The sequence below is a fragment of the Tyto alba genome, unplaced genomic scaffold (genome assembly GCF_018691265.1).
Source record: "Tyto alba isolate M040663 unplaced genomic scaffold, T.alba_DEE_v4.0 Super-Scaffold_18, whole genome shotgun sequence".
Taxonomy (NCBI): Eukaryota; Metazoa; Chordata; class Aves; order Strigiformes; family Tytonidae; genus Tyto; species Tyto alba.
Window position 1 is genome coordinate 33,700,959 of NW_024881280.1, and position 26,993 is coordinate 33,727,951.

Consider the following 26,993-nt stretch of genomic DNA (forward strand, 5'->3'; position numbering starts at 1 on the left):
AGGGCCGAGAGACCACCCCACAGCTCCTGCCCAGGTGGGATGAGAAGGGCAGCACGAAGATAAAATACGTTAAAGACAGCCAGGTACTTACACATTGCACCTTTGGAGGGAGAGGCGTGGGATCGTTTAAGCACCTTAGGATCAGAAGTCAATTAATACAGACACGGCTTCACTTTCTTTGAAATAAATGTAAGCAGGGAAAAAACGCCCTACCCTTCAAACCAGAAAGGAATACAAGGTAAGAAAAAGGAGAGGTTGCTACAATGGTGGCAAAGACTGGCATGCCATTATAGTAACGCCAAGGATTAGGAATTAGAGGAGGCCATACAGCCTAGTTGTGTATTACAAACAAGAGCGGAGTTAATGAAACTTATTAAATCTCCAGAGAAAATTTACAAGGTTCCTGCTGCCGGACGGCCAGCCGCCCTCTCCCCACAACGGCCCCTGAAGCCTGGCCGTGGCCGTGGCGGTGCGGGGGGCAGTGCCAGGGCTCAGATGTGATGGCGGTGGGCCCCTCCTCCCCCACCAGCACCTCAGATCCCCCCCCCCCCCCCCCCCCGTGTCTTCCCGCTGCCCGTGGGGCTGGCGCCCGCGTGGGAGGGGAGTCCGGGCACCGGGCCCCATCTTGCCACGGCGCGGCCCCTTCCTCCGCAAACAGCCTGGAAACCCCACAGGGCTCAGCTGGGATTTCAGGGCAGCGCCCGTCCCCTCTCAGGGGGTAAACCCTCCCCGTAATTGCTGACGTTCGGAGGGAGAGGTGACCTCAGCAAGGCTGCGGGCCTCCTCCTCAGGGGTCCTCGTAGTCTGCTGGGAGCCGCCTGGCTGTTCGCGGCCGCCATGTTGTGCCGCAGGCAGCCCGTCAGGCCTCCACTGCTGCCTGCTCCCTCCCCTTTATAATTCATTTATTTTTTAATCACTTGAGGTTGAGGTAGCTCCTCGTGCTCGGGATACGTGCAAGCTTCCAGACCTTCAGCTCAGCAATATCCCAGCGCAGGCATCTGGACTTCTCTGAGTAAACCCCGAAAGATACAATCTTCATTTAAAAATCAGTGGAGTAAACTGATGCCTGCAAAAGTGCTGTATAAATCTATACCCAATGAAAACAATAGAAAGCTATTAGTTTAGCCATCTAGCCTCCCTTACTGCTTTGCCACCATTATGTTAACAATGATGAGTGGAGTGGCAATAAAAATGGAGCCATTTTTAGTATTGAAATGCACTGAAGGAGTCAGTGCTTCTGTAGAAATGGAAAGAAAGATAGTGACTTTTTCCTGGGAAAAAAATGAACAGGGAGTGAAGCTGGCATTTACTGTATAAAAATATTCTTCTAGTGATGTTCATGACTTTCTGTTTCAGTAGGCAGGGAAAGAAGTTCTATTTGGAGGGAAGACCAGTTAATTGGATATATTTTTCACCTGCAAAAAAGGGTGGGGCAGTGGGGCAGCTGTTTTAATGTCAACTCAAATTCTTTTTTTTTTTTTTTTTTTTAACCAAAATGTGAGAAGAGACTTGGAGACTTGTAGCAGAGGAATATCAACTCAATATAAAGGTAATATTAAATAATTTTTTATTTCCTTTAAGATCTAGAAATGAAGGCAGAGAACTAAAGGAGAAACTGAAGGGGATCTCATGTTTGGAAAGTTATTTCACAGGAGAGGCAAAACAAGGTGCATTGAAGGTAAATTCTACAAAAGGATTGGGTGTTTCTGAGCCCTGCTCCTCTCCAAGTACATTTAGTGCTGTGTACCAAAAGAAGTGCAAACAGCAAAAGGAGAGGTACATAACACATTATGATTTTATTAGACAGTTCTCTGCTAAAAAACCCACGACGTACCCGTAGCCCCAGTCTTGGAGTAGCAATAGGATGTCTGTGCCTTTTGTTTGTATTGTTGCTGCTTGAGGATACTGGCCTAAGGTTTCATAAAGTAGGCTTTGGCCTCTCATGCCACTTACCTGTTAGGACTAGAAGTTCAGGTTCCAAATATCCATGTGTTTACAGGCATGCAGCTGGATCTGTGTAAGGCAGGCACTTGTATGAATCATATATCCTGAAGTCATTGTGCTCTACCCACATACAAGAGTTGTGTTTTCTTGTGTCTGGTTACAATTTCAGGATGACAGAATGTATATTTTCAATATTTAAGTGTCACCCAGAGGCTGCTCTGTGTTTTCTGCTCACCCATCCTGCCCAGCCTTACATACACACTAATTTATGTCCTGATCCATGCTCTGGGAATTAGTGTCATGGCACTGAATAAGATTCTAAAGAAGTAATTTTTTTATTTTTTTTTTAACCTCTGTATGTTGAAGGTACTTATCTTGTTGCATGAATATGGATGATAGTTTCTTATGAATATGGAAAAGACTGGGGAGGGATGGGTCAGTGTTTAACTGCTCTTAACCTTTCCACCAAGTTGACCTTACCACAATATGATGCATAGGAGAGGTCAGGCTTAGCTGATCTTCTGTAGAATGCCATTAGTAATTTTTTGCTACATATGTTTGCCCTAACGCCTTGTTTGCCACCTATATAATTATTAGAAGACTCTTATAATTGTATTTGAAATTCTAAGTTGACACTTATGTCACAGTACCATGGCACAGTATTATGTTTAATTTCTCTTTTGTTCGTCTCATTTAATGTACTGAAGAATTATACTCAAAAGAAGATCCCACACACTTCTTTCCTTTACCATTACCAGCTATGTGTTCCTCCTCTACCTGCTAGAACCATCAATTTAATTAAAAAAAGAAAAGAAGGAAAAAAAGGCACGTATAGGCTTGCACACTCAAATATAAAGTGGGTAAATACCTCATTTAATATGTTGCTTTCTGAAGCTGAAGTAATAGGACATTTATATTTCCCTGATAGGTAGAACCAATAACCCAGTAGTGTTACAGGATGATGATTCTAAATTAACTGTGACTTTGACATATTGGGCAATTTGAGCTGTTTTGGCCTAAATTACGCTTACTTGATCCTTGTACAGAGAAAACTCTTTCAATTAGCTTCCACCTCCACCTTGGCAGACTCGCTTGGGTGTCTCCTGCAGTGCTCCCTTTCATCCCAGAACACGTGGGTGAAGCTCCTTAGTATGAAGAATCATGAGAAGATGTTAAATAGCAGGTGACACTCGGGCTGCATGTTCATTCTCACTGGGCCTACAGTGGAATGGAAACTCCTGGTGCAGCCGTGAAGCGGTCATCTATGAATTCTTTTTAATAGGGTCATACTGTGTGGAAATGAGATAGGACGATCATTTGGGCTCCTCAGGTGATGTTGTTAGGTCTCTATGTGGTTGCACCTGACTTCTTGTGAAATCTTGGAAACTGATAGCAGTGTTCAGTGCCAATGAGGAGGGTGATCTGAATTGCTTTCAGATAAGACTACAGAGGGGAAAACGTACTTGGGTTTAACATGGGAAGAATGTTGCAGTAGATTTTTAGTTTTGTGTTGCTTTTTTATTTTATTTTATTTCGTTATTTATTTTCAAGTTTTCTAGTGGGTTTTGGAAGCAGAGGAATGTAATATGAAGTCAAAAAGAGTAAATACTATTCGGCTACTATAAAAGGAGCAAAAATGAACCTTTTCTTATTAGTCACTTAGGCACATCTTTTGTTTGGAACAGCTGAAAACTTTCATCCACCTGCTGCAGATTACTATCTGGATTAACTGTTCCAGTTTGAAGCAGTTTTAATGTGGCAGCAGTCCTGGTTTACTACTGCTCTTCATCTGTCGTTCTCTAAATATTTAAGTTTTGCAACAAATTTGTCAACTGGTAGATATTTTACACTCTCTTTAGTGATTGAAAACTGATGTACCAGGAACATAAGCTAGTTTTCCAGAGAAGATGAGTAAGCACAGAAAGGTCTGATTGGTTTATTGGGCTCATGTGGTTAAGGTGTGCCAATTTCTGTAGCCAAGAGCAATGCAAAGGAGAGGTTAGCAACAGATGTGCCTCTCTCTGCTTTCTAGTCTAATAGATGAGGTTTTCAGTTGTATTAAAGTAGCACGATTTTATAGAAGTCTGGATTGGAACTGAAATATATAGGCTGAGATCCACAGTAGGATTTTGTTTGCCTATGAGCAACTATAAATACAGTGGACGTAAGTGGATACTTTTGTGCAGCAGTGTCTTTGAAGTCAAGCCCACATGTTTGAACAGTTGGCTTTTCGCAGGTTAAGCATAAGTCCGGTTATATTATGTTTTTATCACTTAGCATTCCAGTAGTAGCAAGGTACTTAGCTCAGCATTGTTATTTCTGTTTGTGCTATGCACTTCCAAGATAATTCGATTAAGACAATTTTGTCATTGTGTTAATTACTGTGGACACATATTGCATAATACAACATACTTTCTGAGTAAATTAGCTCCATGCTGCTGTGACTGTCCTCTCACTTAAAGGTTATCGGTTACTACATGATATGCAGAGTAGACATATCCACAGATGCTATCCTGCAGATTTTATAGTTTAAACATGCAAAGCAGGTGAAGAGTAGGGAAAGAGAGAGTTTCCCATGATCTAAAAATCAGTCAGAGATGATGTGCAAAGCCTGCAGGATCTAGTCACTGCTTCATCCATATGATTGTCCCTTTGGAAGAGTAGTGTAGCATAGATGAAGATACTTACTCACACTTGCACAAAAGGCGATTTACTTTTTTTGTTGTTTTTTATTATTGTAAAGTAAATGTCAGCTATTCCATCTGCCCCTCAACATAACTGTCGTTAATTAGCTGATTTCTTTTAGACGTTGCAGCAGAGGTGGATTTTTAAGGATAGATTTCAAAGACGCGAGGACAATCGCCTGACAGCTCAGTTCAGGGAGGGCACTCCATGTGTGAGGGGCAGGGTGGAGCTGTGTGTGAGAGAAGCTGACAAACAGCAGAGAAGATTGTTATTGTTGGTGGATTAGAAGAAAGTGTGTGTGTATGTGTGTGTGAAAGAGAAATGCAGTTAGAGACAAGAACAGACAAATAAAGAAGGGTGGAGCTTTGAAGACTCTTGAAGCTGAGGACAAGAAGCTTGAACTTGCTGTTGTGAAACCATGAGGGGTTGAAAGGGAGATGAGTGATGTGGTCAGAGCAGACAAGGAATATAACCCTCCAGTGGAAAAAAAAAAAAAAAAAAATTAATGATGCACTATGTCTTGATAAGCTCAGAAAGCACAAATTGGCAGAACAACCTCCGCTTCCAAAACCTTTTAGAAGCTGAACAATTTTTGAGGAAGAAAAGAGAAGAGAGATGGCATCCAAAATAGCACATTTAAAAAAAAAAAAAAAAAAAAAAAATCTGAGCAAGGGCATTTGCAGTGCTAAAGCAGAATGTTAATTGAAATCCTACTGTGCCAACAGGAACATTGGAAAGAGACCAGTCAGGATTAGACTAATTAAGATGTCTTTAAAAGAAAGCAGGGGAAAAAAAAAAAAATCTACTGAAAAACTGAACAGGTTGGATTGTCTTAAAGAGGAATTTACCAAATACACAGAGAATTCTTAAAGAATTTTTAAAGTGCGTCCATCTTGCAAAACATGAATTGAAGTAGACTAGAGTGTTGACACAGTTAAAGAAAAGTTTCTTTCTAAGTATCTTTGGGAGTGGAAGTCTGGGAATGTGCTGAATAGTAGCTCTGTGTCCCCTACATTTTTATTTTCAGGAGGGATGCTAATGGCCACTTCAAGGAAGTGGGTGACTTCTGTATAACCCACTGTAGTGGGTTTCTCTGACATAAAATCCTTAATATTCAGCACCTGCATTTCTTGTCTTCACTTGCTCCCATTCAGCTTTGCATGCCTGGCTGTGGAAAGGGGCAAAAAGAGGTTCGTTCTTGAACTCTTTATTGAATGAAGGATATTGTCTAAGGTGACCTTGTTACAACTGTGGTAGAGAGGGGATATCCTTCTTTCTGAGCTTTCACTGCACAGTGCTCTTGGGCAGCACAAAAGTGCTTATGTGGCACTGGAATATAAGCAGTAAAGATGGAGGTAGTGTTTAAACTTGCCTTTGCTAGGACTAGTGCGATGTGGGGGACACAAATATGAGTGAGATCATTGGTAGAAGCAGTGTTTGCTAGGCAGCTTCTACAACTGAAGTTGATGCCCCACATCCAAGTCTCTACAGCCCTTGGGAAGATAACCATTGCTCCTGATATTACAAAGCGGTAATGGCATTTGACAGAAGAAACCATGAATATTTTAATCCTTTAAAAGGAGTGAGGAGTATGTCTAGTGTTGAGTCAAGCTGTTTGAATTATTCAGTGTGAATAAGTGAGCCAATTTATTGGACCTTTTCCTTGTTCGCAGATCACTCACAACCTCATCCTTCTTTCCATGACCAGAGTTGCTTTTCTCAAGTGTTCTGCAAATAGTTTATACAAATGTCAGCCAATGGAACTTGTGATCTCTTTCCTTCAACCATTATTAGCTGTTAGCCTTGCATAATTTTCCAAATTATTGCTTTTCTGTGGTTGGATGGAAGGACTTTTAAAGTAGGAAAAAATGAAATAGTGAATCTTGGATAACTGTATTTCTGTGCAAACATTGTTTCTTACAAAATTTCAAATATGTCTGTGCAAAAAGGAGCCGGTATCTATATATTTGTAAGAACAAATAAACTCTTAGCTGACAGGTGGATTTTAATGTGACTTGAATTGTGTAATAGCCTGACAGGAGCCTTCGCAGGTTGAGGGTCTCATGTTGGCGATCCACTTGTGCTCAGCCCTGAAAATCTGAGCGATTCAGAAAAACATGACATCCAATGTACACTTACTGTCTTCAGCAATAGTTTTAAAACCTGGCTGCATATTTTATTGGAGCCAAACAACTGCAAATTTGATGAAGAGTGCATAAGAAAGGTAATAATATAGTTAAAGACAACTCTAAGGAATGTTTCAGAGCCTTGATTTTATACTATTCCCCTTGCTTGAGTTTTGCACTGGTATTTATCTACTTACCAAAGCCATGGTCTTTCTACAAAAGTACTCTCTGTAATGTCATTCCTGGGAGGTCTGCAGCTTGTCTCACATTTGTACATTTATGAAGTCAACCCAAACAAGTAAGCCTGTCAGTGTAAAATCTACATATTGATATAGTACTTTCTTAACATCTGATATGAAACTACACACAATAGGAAAGCCAGAATCTTTCTAGAAAATAGCACAGACAGTAAATCCCATTCTAAGCCATTTATCTAAGCAAAATGGAGTGTACAAGGTACTAAACTAGCCTGACAACCTGTATTTAGTGTAATGATTTATTTGCTCTTTGGCAAGCTCTAACCATTTACTATTAACTATTGCAGAGGAAAGGTAAGGTTATTATTACCTCATAAAGTAAATAGTGATACTTAACAAAACAGAACATCTGCCCCCCTTATTAAAATATTTTGACAGATTTAAACTGGTTAACATTTAATCTCATTTGTTAATTATGGGAAGCAATAGTATGTGTTCTGAAGACACAAAAATAAATATTTTTGTGATTAGGAAACTTGTTACACTCCAACAATAATTTTTTTCTCAGGGTTCCTTTCTTCATCTGAAAATAATGTAGACATTACTTTGGCATTCTTATAAATACTGAGGCTACTTGGAACTTAGCCTACTAGTTTTAGATGGTTTAAAAACCCAACCCTTATTTATCTTACTGGCATATAAAAAAGGGAAATATAAAAACATTTTTCTGTTCTTAGCAAAACAGGTTGATATATAGGAATCCAAGGGGATAGGCCACAGTGTTTTCCTATTTTGAGAATAAAATCTGAGCGCTTCACTACTGGATATTTACAGACTCTTTTTTAAGAGAGAGCCTGAAAGTGTCCTATTTATACGTTTTGAGAGCTGAGGACAGAAATTGAAAAACTAGCCCAGTAAAAGAAAATAATTAGTTTGCAGCCAGATTTGTTATTTGGTCCAGTCCGCTACGTGATCACAAGTGGGTTGCCCCAAGAGCAGAGGCAGGAGCGGGCAGACAAGAATAGCCAGACCTTCCTGGTCTGTGTCTCTGTGGATTCACACTCGATTGAAATGACTCTGTAACTGTGGATTGAGACGGGGATCCCAGAAACTTGAGCTAGCCTGTGATTTTGTAACTTAAGATGCTGTACCTCTTCGGCAAGTAACTCACTGCTCTATACTTGTTCTTCTTTTCTTCCCCCACTCTAAATATTTTTCTTGTCTATGTGGAAAAGCCTTTAGCAGTAGGGTTTTTTCTTCTTACTACATTTGCACAGTATCCAGAACAGTGAGGTCTGTTTCTCAGCTGAAGGCTATCAGTGTGGAACCCAGACTCAAAAAATTTGGATGTGACTTTGGTGAAGTGGAACTAGTCTGCTTTATACCAGCTTCATCATTACATGTGGTAGAACGTCCGAAATCTCTGTGCTCATCAACTTTGTTTTATATAGCACCTTTTATACAATGTGTCAAAAGCATTTTAAAGAACAATAGCTACTGAGTTGAATAATCAATTATAGATAATAATACAGTACAGTACAGATAGCACAAAGTGTATAATTATAGTATTTGATTTAGTTCTGTTAGAAGTCAGTGGCAATTTAATGTTCACATCATCAGTGGAAGCAGGAAGCCCACTGTAGATAAATGCTAAGCATAGAGTTAGTTGTGAATTTTGTATCAGCTGCTCACAAATGTCCCATAGAATTTCAGCTTAAACTGGATTTTTTCCTGTGTGGAGTCCTGCCTCAAAGATGATCTAGAGCAGTTTAAGGTAATATTAGTTTATTATATTTCAATTTAAGTATTGACTTTCTAGCCTCTCTGTGGGCTTTATCTATATTTAAAATGTCATCTAAGGTCTCTGGTTCCAACCTGAAGTACAATCTATTCAGTGGAATTCAGCAGTTCTCTTATACGAATATTCACAAGCTAATTGCAATTTTCTAAACATTTATTCCATTCTTGGAGATTCATCAAATTAGCTTTTTCTGAGCAGTCCTCCCCACTTTTTTCTTTTAACCAGAAACTTACAACTAATCCCTAATACAGAGAAATGTAAAATACATAGCTTAGTTGTGACCGGTGAGGTGATTTTCATGGCCTTGTTTGTAGTTCAGCTGGATAAGTGGAAGCGTTTTAATCTGTTTTCTGCTGCAAGGATTTTGGAAAGTGTGGGTTTTAAATTGTATCTCAGTGAACTGTAGAACACAGAAGCTGAAGATTCACTGTCCCTGAACATTTGAGCTAATAAATCTTGATTGCATGACTACTGTGAGAAGAGGTCTAGAGAGTGTTTATATCTAGATTTAAATGAGTATTCATAAGATTTTATTCATTATTCTCTCCACACAATTAATGAGTTTTCAGAGTATAATTTGAGAGTCTTTCTTTTCTGTTCTGTGTGTTCTTTTTGCTGTTTTATTTTTGTATTCCACGTATACTTTTTGTAGTCTATCCTGATTCTGCTCACATGTCCAACCTCTCCTTGTGACCTTTCTGACAAGACGTGACTAAAAGCAGTAAGACCAATAGTCATGGACAGGATTGGGCCCATAAATTGTACATATTCCATCCAATTTGTTTCCACCTCCAGATTAGTCTTCCAAGTCATAATCTCATTTTTGTCTGAATGAGGTTTTGAATATTTCATTCATTGTTTTAACCTGAAGAAGTTGTGACACTCAGGACACCAAGAGATCATTTTCTAACATATAAGACTTGATCCTTTTATTTATTTCCATTTATTCCACGTACAGGTTTCTGTTTTTTCTAATCTAGGCCTACCATAAGCATAGACGAAGCATATATTCTGCAAACCTGTTTTCTTAGTTGCTTTCATTTTGTGGTTTCTTCACTTCAAGTTTAAGCTGCTTTGTCTGTGCATGGTTTTTTAAAACTCCTTTAAACGTCTCTCAAAGACAGTTCTCCTCAACATAAAGTGTATAGATAAACTCTTATAATCAAGTTTTAAGAGAGAGGTAAATTAAGAATTTATGCTCTGTCAGCCGAGCGGAAAGTGGTGGAAGAATGGAAGCTGGTCACTTAGTATAGCACCTGAAAATGTGTAGCAGTCACTATCTGCATTTTAAACTTCAGTTCTAGACTTAGAGGTAATAAAAACTTCAAAATATTAACCCTTCCAATGCTCCTAGGCAGTTACTCAATCTTTTCTCCCATTTTCTTTTTTTTTTTTTTTTTTTTTTTAATTTTTCCTCCCACACTTTGGTTTTTACAAAAAAATAGACATTCCCATCCTAAGTAATTACCACCCTTCTTTTACAGCCTTACAGCTCCATAAGATGAGCTATTGTGCTAAATAATTAGCACATGCCATTCAGAATATTATAAGAATTATATGCAACATCAAGCAGGAACTATACACTGACACATGACCATGAAGCTGCACTAACCAGAAATTAGGCACTAGCAACAGGTGTACTTAAAACAAGTTATTTATTGTTAAGAGGAAAAAAAAAAAAAAGAAAGAGAACAGTGTCAAATTCAACCATTAACACGGTAAAGCATTTGAAAGTTTGCAGTGATTTGAACCATGACCTCTTCGAACATATCTTTTGTTCATTTGCATACACAAACATTAATCCTGTGCTTGAACATAAAAATGCATTTACATAAAAACTACATCGTGATTTATAATTTATTAAGTAATTGTGGCTGGGATGTTACTGGAAACAAAGAAAACAACTATATTTAAATGCCAGGCTCTAAGGGAATATAATATATAGCAACTTTTTAATAAGGAAGAGGAAATCTTTTCCTTCTAGCATGTCACTAATTAATATGGATTTTCTTTTTGATATGTTTATTTTTTCATGTAATTTTGTGTTCTGAGAAGAGCTATGCTACAATATACTGGAGACCCTGGAGATGATATTCTCTGCTTAAATAGTGGGTAAAAGATTATCAAAAAATATATCCTTACATTGCCTGACTAACGTGCTAGTCAAGCCTATTAGAAGATTTTTGCAGGAAGCACCTTACTTGAGGATCCCAGTTGAAGGTGGGCACTGAGCCATGCAGATTGGAGTAATTTTGGCATTTGAAAACTGAGAGCTCAACGCACTGAGGGAAGCTAAGGTGATTGAAAAGGTCTCTGGTGAATCCAGGCAGCAGATGAGCAGTGAGATTTTACATTTCAGTTTTGGGATGAGATGCCTAAAGCACAAGTTTGATGGCATTGGAAATAAGAGAAGGGATTTTTTTAATTAAATTAAGCCCTTTGTGTGTGTCCAGATCCTCTAATCATTCCTGCCTGTACAGAGCATAGGACTTGGCTAAGGTAGTTTCAACTGCATTCCAGGATCTTCAGAACATCCTTGTAGCAGAAATCCACCTCCTAGTTTCTCTTGGCATTCCAAGCACAAGTTATTACTGGGAGGTGAGGGATGGCTTCGTAAATGTCTCAGGGAAAGACCCTAGGCCTTATTTACTTTGAACTTATTCCTTGTGTTCTTCTTCCTCCTTAGCAGCCTCCAGTCTCAATTTTTATTCAATGCTGAGTTATTTCGTAGATTCTCTCTTGCTCTTCCAGTAGGTTTAGCATTTGTTCAACCTGTACTTGAATTGTCCTGCAGCCTGCAAGGCATATAGTCCATTGAGAACATCGGAGGGAGAGACCTGGAGCCAGCTTTGTGTTCAGAGCCACTTCAAAGCTTTTCAATTCTGTAGGCAAAATTTAAAAGAATAAGGAACTATAGTCCTAGGTGGGCTTCTTCTATTGTCAGGAGGAGCAACAGTAAGAGGTAGAGCTGGGGGGAGAACTCGGGACAGTCATGCTTGCTGCTGCTGGAGGGGAGCGCGCTGTAAGGGGGGGCTCATGTCAGCAGCAGCCTTTTCTCTTTCCCTGTACCTTGGACATGTTTTGAGACAGTACTCAGAGGTAACTGGCCTGGATTCCAGGGATCTGGTTAAAGCAAAAAAAAGGCAGATGCAAGTCTCCATCAGCATCCTTTGTGCTCAGAACCATTTCTTGCAGTAACTTGTAAAGACAAGCTTGACCCCAGGGCTGAAATAGTCTTTAGAGGTTCTGTGATCAAAATATTATGGAGCTTCTGAACTCTGAAGAGGTCCTTGTTGAACATGCACAAAATGTAGTTGTATTAAAGACTTAGTAAGTGACCAAACATAGAAGAATTTCCACAGTGGTACCATAAGATTCAGCAGTGATCAAAGAAAGCCCCTGGCCTGAATAATTCACTATGTGAAGCAGATGGCAAATAAAGAATATTTCAGCATAAACGACTAAAATTTGGCAAGATTTTATAACTGGCTTCGTATGATGTCTTACCCTAAATCACCAGCCACACCTCTAATTATGGCTGTAGGTGGTCACTGAATTTAGCACTTTATGCATGTCCCAGGCTGCGGATTGGGGCAGGATTTGCATCCTCAGCAGCAAACTGCAGGCACATAAATTCTGTGGTGGATCAAACACATTATTCTTTAAATTATCCTGATGAACCATTAAGCTAGAAATAAGGTTTAAATAGTTCTAAATGTTTGATGAAGTGAATATTACTTTATAGTTGTCTTTTGATAACACCTTTCTAGGCCTTTCAGAAAGCTGAAATTTGATTGATTATTAAAAGTTAATTTTGGGCGTATATTCTCTTTAAATTTCTTTGGGGGCTAAGAGGAATCTGTGTAGAAGGCAAATGGAACTAAATTATAATTTGTGGTTTGCTGCTCTTACAACATCTCAAGCCCATGAAGTTTCAGATGGATTTATTGATACTTTGAAAAATATGTAAAAATAAATAAACAGCTGTCACTCTCCATAGATGTGCTCTGTTTTCTTTAACATTCTTATGTCAAATTCTATAAACCCTAGCAAGTGTCTCTGTATGCTATGTACAGCTTGGCAGCTTTAATGACACACATTAAGACTTTTGGCAAAATACGTTTTGAAAGCCCTGATATAACAAATCCATTGGATTTTTTGGAATAAAGTGGTTCAAGGTGGCAAATTCCATGGAAAACATGTTTTCCAGAGGGCTGGACAAGCAGCTGCAGGCCAGCCTGCTTCTGCGCTGTATAAAATTCCATGGTGAAAATATCTTTCAGTAGTAGGAAGTCAATACAGTAAAACAGTTTACTCTGTCTACATATACAGTTATAATCTTTCACAGCAGTAATTTTTAGTATGGAATTACTATTTTCTGGTTTTATTTTTCTTCCCTTCTCCTTGTCTTTAAGCTCCAAAAGGGCAGTGTTTATCTCTATACAGAAAACTGAGATTCTGACCGTGGTTATGCTTGTGTGAAATTTCATAAACAGCAGAAAAGCTTTTCTGGACTGTTGGTTGTGTGCTTGAAATCAGAGCTGGACTTGTTAGTTACACAATAATAAGGATGTTCAGGAAGCCAGGTGTATTGAAAAAAATCAGATTTATAGTTGACTCTTGGTTATGCTTGTTCTTGGTGCCAGGTACTGGTGGATCTGTGCTGAAGGACAATAGTTTGAAAATTTGGGTGAAAATTTTTGCTTGTGACTTACATTTATAAGATCAGTTTTTCTCACATACATGTTTACAAATTCCTTTTTAAGTCACAACAGAGAATCCCATTGTGAAATCTATCTTTAATGTTGCATTAATATTAACTATGCTTAGTGCCTGGAAAAAAAAAATTGAGTGGGAATAACATCTAGAACAATCTTTACGTTGTTTGTGACAGCTGAAAGCATAATAATACTTTAAAAGATGTTAGTCTGCAACTGCAACAGTAGGTCCTGATGCTGTATTATAGGATTAATAAGTAAAAGTAAAAATAACTACATAAAATTTTGAAATTCATGTCTGAAGTTATGACAAAGTTTATTATGCAAGAGATCATCTATAACATAGATACCTGGCCTGGTATTCAAATCATTCTACTTATCCTCCCAACGTTCCTTGTATTAAATGAAGTTGGTGGTCTTCAGCACCTTGTTCTGAACACCGCTGAGCTGACTGAAGAGATTACCCCCCTCTGCCTTTCCTCCATCTGTTTTCCATAGCTCCCACAACAGAAGTTACCACTACTTCAGTGCATTGCATAATTTTTTTTTGTGTGTATTCCTCTGTACTCTACGTTAGCCAAAATCAGCTGTGTTTGAAAAGCCCTACTCCCTATTATTTTGACAGGAGAGGAGTTAGAGGGTAGCTACACGTGCAGTTACGCTGGCAAATCTGAGGGAGTGCTAATCTCTCCTTATCTCAGCTGCACTGTGATGCAGCCATAACTATAAAGTTGCTAGGCTAGATAGTATTGCCAAGTCCAAGCACTGGCAAAAATCGAGAGTTTGACTCAAAATTCATGAGACTTAAAAAAGCAATGCATTTGAAATTCTTTTTATTTACCTTCTGCTTTTTGGAAAAGGCAGAGTTCACATTTCTTAACTTTCTTTAGTGATTCTGAGGGCTAGTAATTACTTCTGTTTTAAGATAAACTGAGGTGAAAGCGTTAATGATTTGATTCCAGCCACTGTGGGTCAAAAAACCCACCACTGAAGTCTGAGAGCTGACATTAAATCACTCAGGTGTGCAGCACAGGACGACAAAGCATCCAAGGTGAAATTCTGAGATTGCTCCGTCCTGTTAAAAGATCTAGAAAGACCTTGCGAGCTCTTAAAAATGCCATTTCTTTGGGACTGGGTCTTTCCACAGCAGTCATTATAGAAGGAGGACTTCTGAGGACGTCTTTGCAAGCCAGATGGTAACAAAGACAGAAAGAGCCCAGTGAGGGAAACGTTGGAGTATGCAGCGTGATGACAGTTTAGCAGATTATAGCATAGCCTCAAGCTGCTGAAGTGGCGCCTCTGAGGTGATCTAGGTTAGAGTATGGTACAGAAGCAACATACTTCAAGTTAACCAGATCCCTTCTGGGTTCTGATTTCCTCAACTTCTGTCCTGGCTCAGCAGAGTTTTTGTGTACTACTTTAGCAGAATGAAAAAAAAAAAAAAAAAAAAACCCAAACTAAAAATAGAAGAGATGAGAGAAAGGCAGCTGTGTTGAAATGCTCTTAAATTTCGAGGTTGTTCAGCTCTGCTTTTTTTTTTTTTTTTTTTTTTTTTAAGGCCAGCATCTCTTTACATATGCATATGTAGTTATACTGACATTCTGAGAGGTACATATGACATAGGCCACCCAGAGGGAGGTATTTTCCTCTTAGGAAGTTACTCTCCTTCAGAGAAAGAAAAGAAAGCATGGACAGAGGCAGGGAAGAGCGAAACACATTGTGTTAAAATTGTGATTCCTCTCACAGCTCCAGCAAAACCCATTCTCGGATCATGTTCTGCAGCCAAGCTGCATCTCACACAAATGTGTTTGGCTTTGTTTGTAAACTGCCCTGCTCCAGTGCACTAAATTGGGGCTGCCAACCAAAACCAAAGGAAGTCTTCCTAACCAGGAACTGCTCAGCATCTCTTCTCAAAGGTCAGACTAGCTTTCTGGGACCATGCTGTTTGAGGAATGAAAATCAATTTAAGTTTGATATATTTGGAAAGAACATGTGCTTCTGCAGGCCAGTATAGATACACCACAGACCACCTACTCGGATCTTTTGCTAGTAGCTTGCAGCTGCATAGCCCCCCTTTTGGCCTAGTGTGAATGGAGAGGCTAAACAAAGATGGGTCAAATTTTAGAAGAAACTGAATTCATGGAGGTACCTGAAGTTTAAATGTGTGGGCCTCAGACAAAATTAAGCTAGGAAAAATATTACAACTTTAGCATTTTTAAGAGCTTTTGTGACTGCTGCGTTCCTGAGGACACATGTAGGAAGTTTTTTTCTCTGTGATTGTATGGATTCAGTTTTGAAAAATTTATATCTGCAATGTAAAAATCAAATATAAAGGTGCAGGTCCCTAAGTATGTCTGAGTTCCTTTATTCATATACAGTGATGTTTATAACAACCACATTTAAATTCTTGCCTTGGACTATGATCTGCATGAATAAAGAAGTAAGAATTAGGAGTTAGATCTACATTTGTGCCTGGATAATACAGAATAGCCAGCGTTACAATTGCAGTAGAGATATTCCCAGCTAGGGAATCTTCTGAAACCAATGACCAGTACCACAATTCAGACTTTCTTTTCACTTATCACATAGGCAGCTTACTTCTCTCTTTAGTGTAGCTGATGAATTTGGTAGTGTGAGAAACCAAGCCGAAGTGGAACAGTAATGACTATATACATTTGCAATGAAGACAGGTAAAAATGAACAGCTTAGCCAAAAGACAATACCTGATGTTCTGCTAAGACTTGCGTAATTGTCTTTAAGCTTATAGCGGCCATATAAGTTGGAATATTTAAACGTAGTGTTTTGATCGTCTTTCAAGAGCTGTTTAAGAAAAGGAACAATTCTGTACAACTTGAGATGTATCATTTTGACTGTTGAATACAGATTTTTTTGTTTGTGTCACATAACTCTCATGAGAATCCTCGTAGAAACACGTTCAGAGGTGCTGAGTAGGTGTCTGAAGTGTCAAACCATATATGAATATAGCCATCTCATTTTAACTAAAAATTAAAGGTAAGAAAGTCTGATGTATTATGAACGTCGTTATGCATTAATGAAAATTTTGGTTCCATGTTTAAATAATATGTGTTGGACAGCTGAAAGTGTATCTTTATAGAACAACATTTCTCCTCACGTTGAAACTTTGTAGTGGAAGAGGCAAATTTTACACTGTAATTATAAACCTTTGAAAGCAGGGTTTATAAGGGAAATGCTGACAGACTCTTTATGACCGTGTAGCTAACAGAAACTATATAATACATGCATTTAATTGGATAGTTAATAAATATTGCCTCTTTTTCAAGATATTCTGAGTCATGCACAGTGAAGTGACTTTGAACAAGAAAAGACATAGAGGTTGAATAAAAAGATTTTATTATCCACTGAAAATACAGAGAATGAAGAGAGAAGGCTATTAATAATTTTGTTTGTGTATGCGATATATGAACATGATAAGCAGAATGAATGCAATATTAAATATATACTTGCTGATACACAGTCTTTCCTCTGAAATGTTAGTCAATATGTAACGAGAGGGTTGGTGCATTTTGTAATAAATTCATTGTTGAAGTTAATTGTGTTATATTTATAGCCCATAGAGGTGGTTCTCATTTTAGATCAGGACTTTCCTTGTTAATGTACTAATAACCACAGGTTCCAAGAGGCTAAACTGAGACAAATACATAAGAATTCAAAACAAAACATGCAGGGGGTTCTACATAAAAGTCACTGAATGGAACAGACAAACTCCTTAAGATAGAAGAGAGGCACACACACGTAGAAGGCAGGGATTGCACTTTTGGCTATTTTTACTTTGCTTTGTCCTTTTCCACTTTGGAATAGTATATTCTGGGCATTCTGAATTTGCACTATGTATGTATTGTATATTAGTAGTTCCTCATCCACAGTCCATTTAAACTTCAGGTGAGAGAGAAAAATTGCAAAATAACACATTTTCTCTTTGCCAAGAAGAAACCTCTTTCAGTATTGGAATTAGTTGGTAGCTGGAAGTTAGATACACTCTCATGAACTTGGGATATGTCTGTTCTGTGTGTTTTGTTTTAAATGTAATGTCTTCCCCAAATATATTAAAATGGAACTTAGAAACACATATGACCTTGCTTGCAGAACTGACTCTGCCTTGGGCTTCTGCTTTGATTGCCTCTCACAATATGTTTCTTGCTCCATTCTGAAGAAATATAATGGATATTGCCCGACTGGCAGAATTCCAGTAGCTGCATATGTGCTGGGCAGCCTTCTTCTGTCATCCAGAGTACAGTTTTGCTTGTGGTCTGTAGGGAAATATTTCAATAAACTGATACAGTCTCATGGCTGAATTCCTATCATGTTACTCATTTTATTCAGGCAAAATGCCAATTTACTTGAGTGGGAATTATGCCTGAGTGGGAACCGAGTATAAGGACTTTAAGGTTTTGTGCTTGAAGAGTAGAACAAGGCATTAAGCCATAGAGATAGATATAGTTTGCTGTTCATTAAAGGAGGTTTTTTTATTTTTTTTTTTTCAGTGAAATACCTCTACTATTCAAAAGGGAATGTAAGTAAATGAGTAATTTTTTCATTGTTAATGATAATTTCCTTGAATTACAATGGAACAGAGGACCTCTCAAAGAATGATAAAAGAAAACCTGAATAGGAGAAAATCCCATTAACTATGTTGATATTGTCTTGAAAAAAGTTTCCTTTCCTTGAGCAATCCCAGTTTTAAATTTATCCCTGCCAGAAAACCCACGTATCTAAGTTACACGCTGTTTAATTCTGTTTTATGCAAGCATAGTATGGTTTAGACTTTTTAATTTAAATATTTCAAAGAACCAATTTATGGCAGAGGTGTTACTTTCCTTCTTAAGTACATATTATGCATTTTTTATTACAATTTTGCTACAGCCAAATGTCTTAAAAGCCTGATTCACAAACCACTTCACTGCTCTTCAAGAATGAAAAACAAAGAGTACATACTCAGAACGTGACTTACCTTTTGAAATGTTGTAAAGCCTTAGAAATTAGAGTAATTTAGACCTGGCTCTTATTTTTAGGTTTCAGAGTATTTTGGCATATAGTTTATTTGGTTTTATGATTGTCATTTGATGTAGCTATGGTTATTTAAAAATGCTGTCTCCATGACAGCCTTGTAAATGAACCTTTCGACTCATACACTTTCTTTTAAAAATAAATCTTATTCACAGAAAAAGCTTACAAGTGAAAATATGTACAATTTCTTTTACTGTGGGAATACCATGTGGTTTAACCCATGGTTACTCTTGAGTAAAAGTGATTCTGACACTGTTTGTTTCCATGTGATTCGGGGAGAAAATTGATCCATTAAATGAAGGCCCTCAAAACTGATTCACTTTAAGAAATAAAACTATTTTTCTAGAAGAACTGCAAAGGTTCAGAGAAACATCTCAAACTTGTCTGGTAACAGAAAGAGCGTGGTTTGCTATTAGTGACTGAGCATTCACCATTAGTTCTGGAAAAAAATTGGTCGTTCTGGGCGGGAGTGGCTTGAATCCTGAACTTCGGCTAAGCAGCTCTCTTGTAGATTTGTTACCCAGGATGCCAGGCTGAGTATTTCTAAGCCTCTCTGGTCCAATATCGTATCACTAACTGGCAGCAGCTGCATTGGTGTAGGTTATACGGAACTCCAGGACAGCAGCATAACCCCAAATTTGTTAGGCTTTGTCTAGACAGCAGCATAAATTTTGTGCTTAAAGAACGTGATACCTAAGTTGAACTTTGACTTCAGGACATGCTAAACTAGTTTTGTGCTTGTCTCCGCCAACATGGACAATCTGCTAATTGGCTCACGTTAACTGAGGCATACTGACGTTATGCTTTAGACAAGGCCTTCTGTTGATTCCTATCCAGCCGTCTGATGAAGTATACTGATTGTTTTAATTGAATACTGAATATTTCATCTGAGATGAGGTATATTTCTACCCATGTACATTTATGATTAACTTATTTAAATCCTGCCAAACTCCTGGTTTCAGGGGAAAGGGTTGGGGTTTTCTTCTGGCATGGAGTTGCAGTTATCAGTTTAAAATTTGTTTTTGTTTAATTCCATTGATTTTCCTTTTGCTTTTGTATTATGACAGAGAAATCTGAAACTGTAGAGTTGAAACAGAAGGAAGAGACTTCCCATTCTCCTGTATGCATGGCTGTGTAGTAGTTAGCTCCATGTCCAATCCCAAATTATTTGCACTTTCTTACTAGACACAGTAGTCCATGTTAGGAGAAATTGTATTTCAGTTAAACTGGTTTTAAATCTTTACACTGGGTAATATAAATGGTGAACACTTAATATTAACCAAACATTACCAATTGAGATATCATCTCATTAGGCTTAAAAAAATAATCAAAAGTGTGTAGCAACAAAACTGTTTGACCCTCTCACATTATCAGTTTGCCCATTATTAATCAGACCAGGTGATGGCAAGTTTATAATGAATATCACTAAACATTACTATTTACAGTGCAATTGTAGGTAAAGATCTTAACCAAAACTAAAGCCTCATCATTCTAGATGTTGATTAGGGTGAAGTTATTTTGTGCTTCAGGAGTTTACAATCTTAATTGACCGGGCCAACAATCTCAGCTGGAAACAGCTTAGAGAGGTTAAGGGATATTGCCAAGGTCATGTCCTGGGACGTTAGTAAAGGAGAGAGAAATTTACAGAAAAAAACCCTGGTGTGTGCTTTCACAATAATTTTGTGCCACAACAAAGGCAAGGTTTTAACCATGAAGGAAGATTTTTATTTTGAGTATGACAATGGAGTTTTCTTATTATTAAGGATGCTGATAGGGTCCGTTAAGAACATGTGAATTAAAGTGAAACAGACTTTTCTTAATTCAGTAGACTACTGACATAATTTTAGCTACCAGAAAAAATAAATAATTAGCTGCAAGCAATCTTTTGTCCATATGAAAAGTAATACAAATGAACTTGTAAAGAAAAATTTGAATGGCAGGTCAGTGGTGAACAGTGATGATCGAAGTGGCTCTGACAGAAATCAAATAAGGAGAAAGCTCAGAATACACCTGGAGTTCAAAAATTGACAGTGAATAATTTGGTAGTCAAAAATCACAAAACTTGTATCCAATATAGGGTCTTATTTGAAAGTCTTCATTGTTTAAATTCTGTGGATTAGTGTTTTCTGAATTTAAAATTCCTCACTGATTGTAAAAGATTCTAATACAATTATGTTTCATCTGTACTTTGCGTGTAGAGTGAAGTAACAGTGAGAAATGTAGAAGGAAAGTGCATGCCTAGGAGGAAGCACTGGCAGAAGGGCAAATGGGGAAATGTAAAATGGAAAGGAGAACAAGCTTCTGTACTATTAAAATGATAAGATTCTAGAATAGCCTTCAAACGGGCCAAAAAAAAAAAAAAAAAAGAGAAAAAAATCCTAAAGAAATCTAATTTCTAAGAGAGAAATATTTATAGGGGATCTATGGGGAAACTTGCACTCTTGCACTTTGGGCAACTCAGAGTTACCTTTTTAGTTAGCCCGATCTGTTCACCTCTTCTCTTAAAAAGTATACACAATCATCTTTGATAGTTGTTTACCTAACCTTCAAGATAGTGTTTGCATAGTTAACTTGGCTCATTTTTGAGTCTTACACATAGAAATAATTAGCTAGGATCTAGCAATTTTTTTTTTTTTTTTTTTTTTTTTTTTCCCTGCAAATGAACAGGTTGCTTTTGTCCTCAGTGGACAAAAATCTGTCTTGCTTACTATTTTTATGACTTTTTTTTTTTTTTTTTTATGTACAGGAAGGCTTTCATCAAGCTCCTTCTTAATTTTTCTCAGTTCTAAACATATTCAGTCCCTTCAGATTTTCTTTACAGCAGATGTTCTCTAAACTTGCTGGTTTTGACACTTCTGCAGATTTGGTCTATATCTTGGTTAAATAGAGTGCCCCAAATGGACGTAATTTATGCTGAGGACACTCTGTTCCTAGCTGAGGAGAAAACTCTCTCTTCCTGTTGAAATACTCCTGTTAATAATTCCAGGATGACGTTGACATTTCTTGCAGTACCAGCATTGGTTCATTCTCAATCTTAGACCTAATAGAATCCCCTAAACACTGCATGCAGTACTAACATAGCCAATTATTGTTCACTGTAGATTTCTGCGTGTCATTTTTTTTTATCCCCGTATGAAGCAGTTCGCACTCTTTCTGCTTTCAGATCATTCTTCTAACTTACTGAGGTTGTTTTGAATTCTAAGCTCCTTTTTGCCATTCCTCCCAGATTTTATAAATTTACTCTTTATTGTATCATCCAAGCTGTTAATGAAAATTTTGAATATTTTCCATATTCAAGAGTTTGGAAAAAGCTCCTTAGGGACAGTATCCCAAGTATGCAATTAATAGCCTTTTGGCCAGTATTTTTCCTTTTCTGTAGTAATTTACTTAGATCATATTTCCACTGGATTTTAGACACTAATTCTCCAAGTTTTCTGGATTCTTCTTTTGTGAATTCCATTCTTCTACTAATACTTTCTGGTTTTCCCTTGTTTTTCAAATGACGGTCTTTTCACAGTAACTTTCAAATTACTTTTCACACTCATATATTCAACCAGACCAAACTAATCATAATTAAATCTGAAATTGCCTTCTCCTTAGTTACCATCTCCATCTAAATCCATAGTCTTGGGTTCTGTTTTCCAAGGAAATGTTGGACAGCTTGTGTCCTGAAACATCTCTAATTCAGTAAAATATATCCTTGTTGCCACTTGGTCCTGGGCTCTCCTATGTAATAACTGTTCACAAAATGTCTCATCAGCCTATTCCAGATGTAGTGCTCAGAATTAGTAATACTGGGCTACTCTGCTATTAAATCAATTAATAATTTTTCTGCATTTTCAGTCTATCAACTCTCACCAAACCTAAATTATCACTGTAATCTCTCCCTCTCTATGTCTAAATGATTGGTGTGGCTGCCTGTGTTGTACACAAGAAGCCAATGAGAAGATGGCCCAGAGCCCTTTTTTACACACCACACCTCCCATATGAGGGAAAATGTCACCTATTTTGTATTGCTACATTAGCCATTTACTGTTTTAAAAGTAAAGACAGGTGGGAAGAACCCTGGGGAAGAATCTCGAGAACATTATGTATTTGCTTCTGAAGGGCAGGTGCAGGCAAGCATCCCTCTGATAAGAAATAAGAATGAGGTTCCAGAAATACTTAGTAAACAGATGGTGTGGCTTGAGATCTGCAAGACACTGGGCCATTTTTTTGCTGTTGAGACGCTGTCCTTCTTTAAGATGGTGTAGTTGACAACTTCCACAATGAAGTCTTGAAAAACATAATTAAAGAAGTGATGTTGGAATGAGAAAAAATGATGTAAATTGAGCTCAGGTTTTGGGTGATATTGAAGATATATTTTCAAATTACCGAACTATCATACTGCAGTAGTAAGATGAAAAGAATATTGAAAAGATGGTATTGACTAAAACTGCTGAATCTGAGCTTCAGCAAGATAAATTTCCCTCAAAGTAATCCAACATTAGACACTTGGGTGCAAAAAAAAACCAACCCCACTCGAAATCCCAAAACACAACCTCACCACTGGAACTATCCATTCTATTTCCTCTGAAGGGTTTGCAAGCAAAGAGGCGTTATTTTTGTGCTTGAACAACTGCAAGTGAAGTGATTTATAAATATGCTCTGAACAAAAGTGGACTTTAAAAATTTATTTTCATTGACCATACAAAAAAGAAAAACAGACAAGCAAGGTAATTTTTTATTTTAAACTGCCTGAATCTCATTTGCTTTACTATACCTTGCTCTATCTTTTTAAAATCTTTAAATTAATGATTACCTAAGTAGTCCTGTAAGTTTAATATTTTACTGTAACTATTGTAATAGGAATCTTGACCATTTACTTAATATTAAGAAACTATTGCTTGAATGGTTCTATTATTAAAAATAAATGCAGATTTTCAGTAGTTTAGATATCCGTTGTCTTCATAGAAAAAGTTCATCTTATTGTACCCATCACCATTGTTGTTTAGTAACAATGTTATGTTGAATCAAACTGGAAAAAAAGAGTTCCCTAAACTTCTTCCTATTAAAGAATAATGTTAATTGGTTAGTGTATATAGAAGAAGGTTATATGGCCCATTGACTTTATATAGATTGAAATGCTAAGCAGGGCTAAGTAGAAGCATCAGTAGGGAATAGAGGGTAAGCGCTCATCAGTTTTATGTTCTCTTTCCTATTTACTGCTTACCCCTTACAGTGTTTTACAACTAGATAAACAAAGTTTTCTTGGGTACTTCATAAATAAAAATTTATTTTTGCTTTTTTTGGCTAGCCTGCCAGGTCAGTTGTGTAGGAACGCCTACAGATAGGATGCCTAGGGGCAAACAAAGGAAAGGTATTTGCTAAGAAGAATCATCAGAGAGCATCCAGGCTAAGAAAGGGTGTCACTATTCAAGACCTTTTTTGAGTCTAAGAGACAGTCATTTCAATGGCGAAAGGATTGTAGACATTTGTAATGGAGACAGTATCTCAGGATGTTTGCTAAATGTGTCAGTTCCACCAGAGAAAAATGATGCAAAAATAGAGGGTAAGATCAAGTGACTTGGTTTAATGTAGATAAAAGAGGTCTGATTTACTGAAGAGTGCAAAACACAAAATAAAAGGGGAGGGGTGTGGTGTGTCACTGTGTTTAAAGGAGTTGCGGAATTTTTGCAGGTAATGAGTTATTGAGTGCCCATAGAGTAACATATTAAAAAAAGAAAACCCATCTTTTCCTTTGCAGTTGGGATAGTTTGGAGCACACATGTGATGAGTTACCAGAACTCAGCTGGTGCATGATAATATTTAGAACCATGTTAACTCAGCCTGTATGCTTTCACACAAGTTTCCACTACAGTTATTTCTTCTTTACTTGAGCAGAAAATCAGAATTAAGCTTTCTTATCTGTACTTGAAAGACACTAATGATAGTCTAGGGACTGATTCTTGTTCAGATTAAGGTTTTCTCCCACCTTCAGAAGGATAATGAAGCTTTCAGCTGAATATAAATATAACTCATCCAGTGTGGAGTGTGGTTATCTGAGTACAGGACTTTGTCTGTTGGATGTATCCTACCGAATACATTTTGCAAGACATTTTCAGGCTTCCTAAAAATGCCCTACTGAGACCTTCTATGCAGTGTGTGGGGTCTGAGATTGGAATTTTTTCTATTATTGTCCCCAGCTAAAAAAAGATATTCGTAATTAAAAGACCTCAACCTTTAGGAAATGCTTTTATATCCTGCTTAAACATAAGGCCTCGTCCTGGTCTCAGTGAAAGTTGATGGTGAAATTATAAAGGCAAATGAAAATGGATTCTAAAATTTTTTATCATGTTAAAATAAAAAGCCATCCTTTGAAATCCCTCTTATCTTGACATCAGGAAAAAAATGCTTCTAGTGTTGATTTGTGAGAGCTGGGGAAGATGCAGCAATTCTAGCTACCCTAGATTCATAGATAGATTTTTTTTCATTCTGCAGTCAGTCCCCCAAGAAGATGGGTTTCATTCAAGCCTAATAGGAGGAAGCTTTCTTGCAAAGAGCTGGCATTGAAAGTTGTGAAGGACCTGACACATTATAGCCATTTGCTGTCTCTAAAATGAAAGATACAACTGAGTTCTACCAATACTTGCCTTTTCCCTGCAATCACTAGAGAGCGATTGTGTGGTACACACACAGCTGGTACTAATGGCAGATTCCTTTCTCAGTGCTCTGCTGGGAATCTAGCATAGATGAATCCCCTGAAATTATACGATTTGCTGGTACAGCATTTTCCTTGCATCTAAGGAAACATTTCCTGAACACACGAGCACAGATTGAGGGGTGCTGAAATTTAAAAGAAGTCATGATCAAAGAGGAAGCACTGGCAAATGGAAGTAACTTTCTTAAAATTAGTTGTCTTATTTTAATATCTGCTTATATTTTTTTCTTCTGTCTCTCCCTGCAGAGGGACTTCCATCCGTCTTGGATGTCTCCAGACCCAAGTCCAGAAATCAGTCACTGCCTTCCCTAACATTTCTTGAGTATATTTCGTCTATTCCTAACTTAAGAGGCAGGTGTTTTGGTTTTGGGCCATAAGTCTTAGTGAAGTATTAAGGTGTACAAAGATAAAGAATCAAGACAAGAAGTAATTGATGTTCTTAATAAACTCCTATTCTCCTTACTATTAGTGAGAAATGATTTTTTTTATTATTATTATTATACTGTATGTCAAATATATAACGTGTCATACCTTGGTGTATAATTGTTGTTTAATTGGTGTTTTATTCCTTCCGTTGAAAATGATGTCAGGAATAAAATGTCAATATTCTTCTTGTAATTGACAGCTCATTTCTGTCATGTATTAAGGAGGATTAAAACATCAATTTAATGATGATAGTGTGACATTTTAGATATTTGACCCAAGCTTCAAATGATAGAACAACTCGTGGGTGGAGGAACTCTGTTCCTCTTATAGAAAGGATGCTAATTAGTTGTAATATTTATATGAGAAGAGGAATGAAAGAGAGAAGGGGAATTTGCCCTGTCAAAACGTTTGCTATTTAATATCAGTGTTTGGCAATCGATTATTAAAAAGGCACAGACACAGAGAATTTTGCAATAGTGGGAATATATAGATGATCTGTGTAGCAGTTAATATGTGTAAATTCTTGGATTTTGTCCACCAGTCCTCTGTTTGAATCCTTCGTTCTTCCAGGTGATAAAGTTCACAGCTTTTAACCCCCTGCTTTCTTCTCAGATGGAGGAGGTTATGGTAGGCAAGATAAACCACTCTGCATTCTTTCGTGTCTTCACTAGGGATTTCATTATCTACTTCCATGCAAAGCACTCATGGAGGTGGAGTGAACCACCATATGAGTAGCTGAACCTTCCTGTCCAAGAAGCCAAATGTCTATAAATCATATTCTGTATTTGTTTGTCTCTCAAAATGTTTGGCTAGGATTTTTTGGGTTTAAAACGGCTGAAGATAACTGGTGGAGCATTTCCTGGTTAGTTTTAATACTTGACCAGGGTGAAGGTAGATATAGACGAAGCATGGATGACAGAGAAACGGTCATAGTAGACTTCTCATAGAAGATAGAGTAGATCTGTGTTGGAATCTTCTGATGGGTCTGTCCAGCTATCTGAGAATCACAGCCAAAACATAGCTGCTGCTCTCCAAGTGAAGTCCAGATGTGATGGAAAGCTGGAGCTGATATAATGATTTCCATTTGCTGTATTTGGAAAACCCGGTAAAACGTCAAATTTCTGCTCCGTGTTATAATGGCTTCTCAGTTCTCTTTTGTCACTTAAACTACTTGAATTCTAAATATTTTGCAGTGCTTTCTAATGATATTCAGATGCCCCCTGTCCTGTTACATTTTATCTGCCTCTGTGAACTCTTCCTCACTGCCTAGTTCTTACATTCTCCCCCTTCCTTTACTGTATCTTCTACCAAAGTTTCATAATTACCTTTGTGCCTTTTCCCAGATGGCCT

General features: G+C 37.6%; 1 long non-coding RNA gene across 1 annotated transcript; it reads left to right on the forward strand.

Annotated features, from left to right (window-relative positions):
* Positions 1-25,501, forward strand: LOC116965776. The gene is made up of 3 exons (XR_004409643.2): positions 1-83; positions 1,506-1,549; positions 25,464-25,501. It is a non-coding gene; the product is annotated as an uncharacterized LOC116965776 (long non-coding RNA).
* The last annotated feature ends 1,492 nt before the right edge of the window (positions 25,502-26,993 follow it).